At 41.8% G+C, this 8102-nt stretch overlaps 1 pseudogene; it reads right to left on the reverse strand.

The window, feature by feature from the left end:
• Window positions 1-4033: 4033 nt before the first annotated feature.
• Window positions 4034-7044, reverse strand: LOC107302367 (annotated as a pseudogene).
• Between the last annotated feature and the right edge of the window lie 1058 nt (window positions 7045-8102).

Consider the following 8102-nt stretch of genomic DNA (forward strand, 5'->3'; position numbering starts at 1 on the left):
GGAGAGACATCTCTAACAAAAAGCAATCTGATCTAAAGCCATAATCATGTGCCTTCCCATGTATTAATTAAAGTAGCAATTGAACTGCCACTCAAAACAATCAAGTGCAGCCCGATCATGGGAAATGTTAATGTCCTCAAATATCAGATCATGTTGCAACTTCCCTAAAGTGAAGGCCAAATCCAATGTGTAGCCATCTATGTGCATTGCTCTCTTGAAGATATGGATTAAATTCATGATTGCCATGAACTCATGAACCACTTCAGAGTCCATCCCATGGAAATGCAAATTGAAGTCACAACAATAAGTTTAAGAAACTCTACTATCAACCTAGTAATAGAATCAAACAGCTCAAGCAAGGAAGAAGTACATCAGCAGCAGTCCTAATTGTTTTCTAGAACCTATCTTCACAAATAGAGGATCCGAAAGACAGCATCACTGTAAGCTTCCTGAATGATAATAACTCTACGAACACCACCATCTGCCTTGGCTACATTCAAAATTCAGATGGGCATATCTCTCAAAAGGAAGGAACCTTCTGCATCCATCCAGGTCTAGGCCATGCACTTGATTGACCCGCTCAGTCACAATATGATCAGGAAAAAGGCCTTATGACAAGCCAGACTTGCACTCAGCAGTAGCAGCAAAAGACCAAGACCACTGGGAAGCAACAACCAATGACCTATTTGTCAGGATGGTCCACGGATCAAGAAGGCTGAATTAAATTTCAGCTTCAACTTCAAACACAATCTTCCCAGAAATGAAGATTCATTCCACACTTAAAGCAAAATGATTAAAACGAATGGGACTTTGGGCAGTAATAATAAGTGTGATTGGTTTTCCTGGGGCTGTCTTAAGTCTGGTTCTAACCCTGGGTTTCCAAACAAAAGCTAGAGGAAAGCAAGTTAGTATTTAATAATAGTGGTGGTAATCTTATTTCCTTTATTTTGCATATTTTGTCCCATGAGTCCCTTATTGTTATACTCCCTCTTTGTATTTTGAATTAGTTGAATACTGTTCACTGACTGAAACTCAGCAGAAGAAAAATATTTACCATTTTGAAGAGATAAAATAATTGCTAAATATAAGGCTAAATAGATCTCTTTTGGAAAAGAGGTATGATGTTAGTGAGTCCTCTGAAATTTCAAATTCCACCATATTGTGGACCACCAAAGACAAATTAAAAGAATTTGCCTAGAAATTTTATTTCATCAGCCTGTATAAAGTACAGATGTTAATTAGTGTGCAATAATTTTTTATTGGCAATTGAAGGCTAAAACAAGTTTCAGGCTGATCTAACAGTTATACTCTCTCAGAAGTATCAGTGTTTTTTCCTTTTAAATTGCACCCAATCTGAGAAAAACATTTTATATAACTCACGAGTTTGTACATCTGACTGTAAACTTTCTGATATAATTATTTCATTGTCCTTGTACTTTTTAATACTTCTTTGCTCTCCAAATACAATCTTCCCATTTTATCTTAATAGCTATTTACAACTGTACTGTCCTTCATTTCTATTTTTGAACAATTGTTTATATATTTAAACTTTTTTTTTTTTTTTTACTCTTTGCATCTTTAAATTATCTTTGGCTTGTGGGGACTGCCCAGACAAATGCATGTAGATTTTCAGAAGTTAACCACTGCTATCTTCCTAGTGCTGAAAGTGACTGAACCAAAGTCATCCAATTGGCTTGTGCTAAGGCAGGGCTAAACTCTTCATTTCTAGGTTTCAAACCTGGTGCCATTAGCCACAACATCAAATTAGTTCTCATAAATGTATTAACTATTGAGATCCCCACTTGATGTGGAGAGGTTGTTAGGAGCTGTCCAAAATGCAGGTAGAGCCAAGAGAAAGAAGTGAATTGACCCCCATATAAGCGATTGGTCAGCTTCGTACTTGGGAAGGTAATCCTAAACCATTGAGAAATTAAAGGTTAAAACCAGCACTTCTAATTGAATTTGAAAACAGAAATTAACTCAGGTGTTTCCATAAAAAGAATGCATTGTTTCTATATTCTCTCCGACTGCTCTTCAAAGGCAGCCTTGCTTAGAGTGCAAAGCAAAAGTCCAGGCAAATTCCAATTAATTTGTGTGCTTTTCTACCTGGAACTTAGCAGGGATAAATGGGAAAGGGTATTTTACCCAAGCTATGAAGGGCTTTACAAGTTAATGTCTGTAAAGTTGTGCAAATGAAAGAAGTCCATATACATGTTTTTATTTTTGTAGTTATGAATTTATAAACCATTTCACTAGGAAGACTGTGTAACAGCAATAACAAAGGCATTACAACAGTAAATGTAATAAAACCCTTGTATAACCTTATACTTCACAGAAGAGTTGACTGTAATGTTTCAAATGTTTCATGAAAAACCTCTTCTTAAGAAGACTATGAATGGTAGAAGATTTTAACATATGTATACATCAGTAAAATTACAAATAAAATACCCAGAAGAACACATTGACCTGTATGAAACAATAGAGTTATGCAAAAGGAAACTGATCATTATGAAAAGCAGGAAAAAATGATATATAAAAACATTTTTGAGTTATGACAAACTCAGAAGAATAAGAAACTTAGGAAAAGTCTATTGTCTAATTAAAAATACATGTGAGCACAGCCCACAAAATTGAATAGAGTTTAACAAAATAAAAAGTGCTGCTGTGTATTCCATACAAATGTTTGGCAATAATATCATTTTTTCCAATTACACAAATTATGCCAAGATGTGCTAATGCTTAAAAAAAACCCTAACCATAACTTTTGCACTAGAAGAAAAAGAATAAAAAGATAATTCACATAGGCACAATATATATGATATTCAAAGCATATGGTTCCATTCAAACTGTTGACAATATTAAAAATACAAAACTCAGCCATTTAATCATATGAAAAAGAGAAAATACCCATGTGCTAACCTCTGTAGGAGTAAGAGTATTCAAGCCCTTAGCTATAAAGATTAAAATGTGTGCTTAAAAATGTGATAGGTTGATATTGTAACCATTTTTTAGCTAAAGAGTCCTCTGTATTTTTATGTCTGATATTCCACAAATGTTCCCCAAATTTTCTTTTTAATTTTCTGGTGGTTTTACTTTGCTCTTTGTTAATGTGTTATTATATATATATAATTATATATAAATGCACTTAAGGAATTCAATAAAATTAATACACTCCTTGACCTCAACCAACCATAAAAAAAAGCCTAGGATGAGAGGCTTCTAGGGATATCCTGGATCAAAACCCAGTACTTGAAAATAGTATCGATGAATCCTTTAGATATGCAATTAAATGGTAAACTGAATACTACTCTGTCACTATGTCTTTCCTGAATGTGTCTAGATTCTTTCTATAATAATATTTCTCACTATTGTCTTTCAGCTCTATCTCTTGCTTGTTATATAACAGATAAAGAAAACCATCTACTTGGTTAAATCCCTCTGTAACTGGTCTCATTTTGCCACAAAATCACACACATAAGATGAATTACATTTAGTTCTTAAAAATAGAGCATATCGTTAACTGTATCTGACATAACTTGGAGAACAGCTATTAAATCTAAGCAGATTATTGCAATCTATATATTTTCTTTAACTCATAGATCCTAAATATTTAATATCTCCAAGAAATAACCTGAGTCAGGTTGGCTTGGAGGGCAAATTGAATACTTTATTTATTTTTATTTTTATTTTTATAATTTAATTTATACCCCGCCCTTCTCCTCATGGGACTCAGGGCGGCTAACAGCCTCATAAAAACTTACACACAGGAGTTAAATGCATTAAGTTGCTTTAAACTGCCTGTCCAAAGGAGACTGGTCTCCTTTCGGTTGGTCTGTTCGGGTAGACCTGTACACCCGTCGGTGAGCGTAGCAGTTCCTGAAAGGCTGGGAGATAAGTCCTCCAGCATGCTCTGGTCTGCGGGCATTGTTCCTTCAGTCAGAAGCAACTCACCCACGGCTGAGTCGTCCGGCATGTCTCTTTGAGTCCCACCGGACTCCGGAGATTGAGATGCACTGCCGCTGTCAGGCAATCCTCAGCTCTCCTCTTGGTTGATGGCAAGAGTTAGATTAGCCTGCCGCTGATGCAGCTGATCGATGTGGCGGCGCAAAATGTGCCCATCTTCCAGGACCACTTCGTAAGAGAGTGGTCCTGACACCTTACAAACCACAGCTACCACCCACAGTGCCCCTTGACCGTAGTTCCTTGCCCAAACTCGGTTGCTGACTCACAAATTCCTCGGTGGCTTGGGCTGTGCTGTCTCTGTTGTAATTCTGTCTGAATGGAGACAGTCCAGCTTCGTGGTCAGCCGACGTCCCCATCTCAGCTCTGCTGGGCTACGACCCATTGATGTGCATGAAGTAGTGTGTTGGCAGAGCAAAAAGTCTGCCAACCTGTGATGCCAATCGCCCCTGGTTAGTTTTTTGAGTGCTTCTTTGGTCATCCTGACCATCCTTTCAGCTTGGCCGCTAGAGACCGGGTGAAACGGGGCAGAAGTGGTGTATCTAATCATATTAGAAATGACTGAAATTCTGCAGCAGTAAATTGTGCCCCATTATCTGATATGATTTCATCGGGTAAGCCATGTGTGGAGAAGATTCTGCGCAGTTCCTGGATGGTCCTGGCAATAGTCATAGAAGGGACAGTTGCTACCTCAAGGTACTTTGAGTGACTGTCCGCTATGATGAGGAACACCTGTCCTTGGAAGGGTCCTGCATAATCTATGTGAATCCTAGACCAGGGAGTTTGTGTAGTTTCCCAGCGATGTACTGGGGCTTGAGGCATTTCAGGTCTAGACTGTTGGCAAACCTGGCATCCTTTAACTTGAGCCTCAATATCTTTATCCAACCCTGGGCCCCACAGGTAGCTTCTTGCGAGTGCCTTCATCCTGACTATTCCAGGATGTCTCTTGTGCAGAGATTCTAAGACTCTTTCCCTGAGCGTGTGTGGGACTACAACCCTACTCCCCCATAGAATACATCCCTTGTGTGCAGACAGCTCATCCTATCTTCTAATAAAGCTCTGAAACTCTGTTCTAGGACTGGTTCATGGCCACCCCCTCAGCACCCAGTTCAAAACTCTGCTGAGAGTTTTGTCGGAGGCTGTCTCAGCAGCCACATCCCCTGCGTGAAGGAGAGATTCTGGCAAGTCCTGAATTGAGAAGATGCGTGCAGCAGTTGCAGGGTCTGGCTTTGAATTTGGCAGGGGCAGTCTGCTGAGCACGTCAGCATGGCCCATTTCCCTGCCCGTTTTGTGAATTAGACTGTAACTATAAGCAGCAAGAAATATGGACCATCTCAGCATCCTTGGAGATAGGATCTGAGGAGTTTGTTTGTCTGTCGTGAACAGACCAAGTAGTGGCTTATGGTTGGTGAAGACTGTAAATGAGCGACCATAAAGGAAATCATGAAATTTTTTGATGCCGGCCATGATGGCCAGTGCCTCTTTATCTATTTGTGCATAGTTGCATTCCACCGGTGACAGTGTCCTTGAATAATAAGCTATGGGAGCTTAAATGGCTCAGCACAGCCCCTATTCCGTTCGGAGATACATCACATGCAATGCTGATAGGCAGCTTTTCATTAAAATGCATTAACACAGAGTCTGACAACAGCAGTGATTTGACTGCTTTGAAACTGTTTTTATGGGCGCTAGTCCATTGCCATCGTGCACTTTTATCTAACAGCCTGTGTAGAAGCTCTGCTAATGCAGCCTTGTGAGGTAGAAAGGCATGATAAAAGTTAAGTAGTCCAAGGAATGCCTGCAATTCTCCCTTTGACTTTGGTCTGGGAGCCTGTAAAATAGCTTTGAGCTTTGAATCAGCTGGGTGTATTCCAGCAGCATCGATCCGGAAACCTAAGAATTCTGTGGAGTTGATTCCAATTTGACATTTTTCCCTTTTTAGCTTCAGCCCCGCCTTGCAGAAGCGCTGAAGCACAGCCCTTAAATGTGCTGCAAGTATCTCCACTGATTCCCCAGCTATTAAAACATCATCGAAGTAAGGGCACACCCCTGAAATGTTTTTTAACATGCATTCCATCACACTCTGAAAGAGCCCAGGTGCTGCACTGAACCCAAACTGCAGGCAACGAACCTTGAATGCCCCTCTATGGGTAACTATTGTTTGAGTCTCAGCAGAGGCATCATCCACAGGCAGTTGCTGATAAGCCTGTGCCAGGTCCAGCTTTGCAAATAAGCGACCTCCTTGTAAGGATGCCAGAATGTGGCTAACTACAGTACCGGATACGCATGCTGCTGCAGTGCCTTATTAATAGTGCACTTATACTCAGCGCAGATGCACACCTCTCTGTTAGGCTTGACCGGTGTAACTATGGGTTGCAAGACTCCCTGTTGAATGAGCTTATCTAGCTCTGCATCAATCTTGGGCTTGAGGGCAAAAGGCACTCTACCAGGCTTTACTCTGATTAGGGCTACGGTTGGATCAAGGTGCAGAGGGATTGGTGCTCCTTTGTACTTCCCTAAGGTGGGACTGAATACGTCTGCAAGCTCCTGGCAGACAGCTGCCAAATCCATTGTTTGGGTTCTGTTAATGCCAGTTACATGGATGCCCAGGGCATCAAACCAGTCTAGGCCGATCAGACTTGTTCGCTGGCCTTCCACCACCATGACACTGAGGGAACCCTCAAACTCTTTGAAAGTCACTTTTATCATAGCTTCTCCTTTAACCGCTACACGGGAGTTTTGAAAATCTGTCAAAACTAAGTCTGACGGCTTGAGTCTGACTCGTTTTCCGCCATTTTTGCAGATGAAATTAAAAGTCTTATAAGAGATTATAGACACAGCTGATCCAGTGTCCAGTTCCATGGTGCATGGAACTCCTTTCAGCTTGACTTTTAATCTAAGCTTTTCTTTTAGGGGGTGACGGGCTCCAGTTCCGAGGATGCTCTTTCTTCCAGAGCAAAACCCTACTCTATTCTGCCCTGGGGCCCCATTACCTCTCCTGGGGAATTCTTCGTGTGGCGATTCCCTCTGGCGACCTTTATAGATGGTAGCTATGTGGCCTTGTTTGCTGTGCGGAACTGGCATTCTGAGTGCTGGTGTTGTCCACCACAGCCAAGACAGCTAGGAAAGGGAACTGCCTTGTCAAGCGGCCACTGCCTTCTTTCTGGGATTTTCTGCACCCAGTTGATCTCAATGTCAACGTCTGGGTCTTCTGTTCTCTCTGATTCTTCATGAAGCACAGCCGTATGGCTGGGGAAATTCTTTGAGGGATGTAAAGCCTTGACGGCTCCACCTGTGGCCTCTTCTGCCATCATTTCTTTCAGTGCATCCTGGAATGTCAGGGTCTCTTTAGCGAACAGCCTTTGCTGTAAGTCTCTGATTCTCAGGCCACACACTAGTCGGTCCCGGAGCCTGTCCTCTAGGTCGGGAAACTCGCAGAGCTGGGACGCTTGGCGTAGGGTGGCCACGAATTCAGCAATGGTTTCACCTGGCTGCTGGTCTCTCATCTTGAATGTATGTCTGTATGCGATAATGGACAGACCTGGTTCGAAGTGCTCCTTGAGTCTTCATTTCAAGTCAGAGAAGGTGACTGACTCCAATGAAGCAGGCGCGACTAAGTTCTCCGCTATATCAAAGGTGGCTTGGCCACACACGCACAACAAAGTTGCAGCTTTTAAGTTATCTTCTCTGACCTGGTTTGCTCTGAAGTAGTTTTCTACTCTTGAGATGTACGAACTCCATCATTCGGGGTGGGTTACATTGAACTCTGAAAGCTTGCCGACTTTGGCCATGGTTTGGCTGTTTCGGCGTCTCCAATGCCTTATGCTGCTAGGGCTTCTGTGAGTTTCCTAGGGATGGGTCCCTTAGGAAGGCGATACTTTCAGCGTTTGCATACTGGCAGGTAGAAGGGGGGAACACTGTTCCAACCAGGGTGCTCATGCCTGGTCTTACCCCTTTAGTGACTTAGCTCTCTTCTTCCTAGCAGCATAATCCCACCTTCATCGCCACTGTTGTATAGTGGGAACAGTGAGGTATTGAAAACACGGAGTTGAAATAACAGCTCTTTATTAGGTTCTCATAGAAGCAAGCTCTAGCAGCTGTCTGACATATTTATACGGACCAACACTAGGTGGTGGCCAATC

Source organism: Protobothrops mucrosquamatus, unplaced genomic scaffold (genome assembly GCF_001527695.2).
Source record: "Protobothrops mucrosquamatus isolate PMUCROS unplaced genomic scaffold, P.Mucros_1.0 scaffold_257, whole genome shotgun sequence".
NCBI classification, from domain to species: domain Eukaryota; kingdom Metazoa; phylum Chordata; class Lepidosauria; order Squamata; family Viperidae; genus Protobothrops; species Protobothrops mucrosquamatus.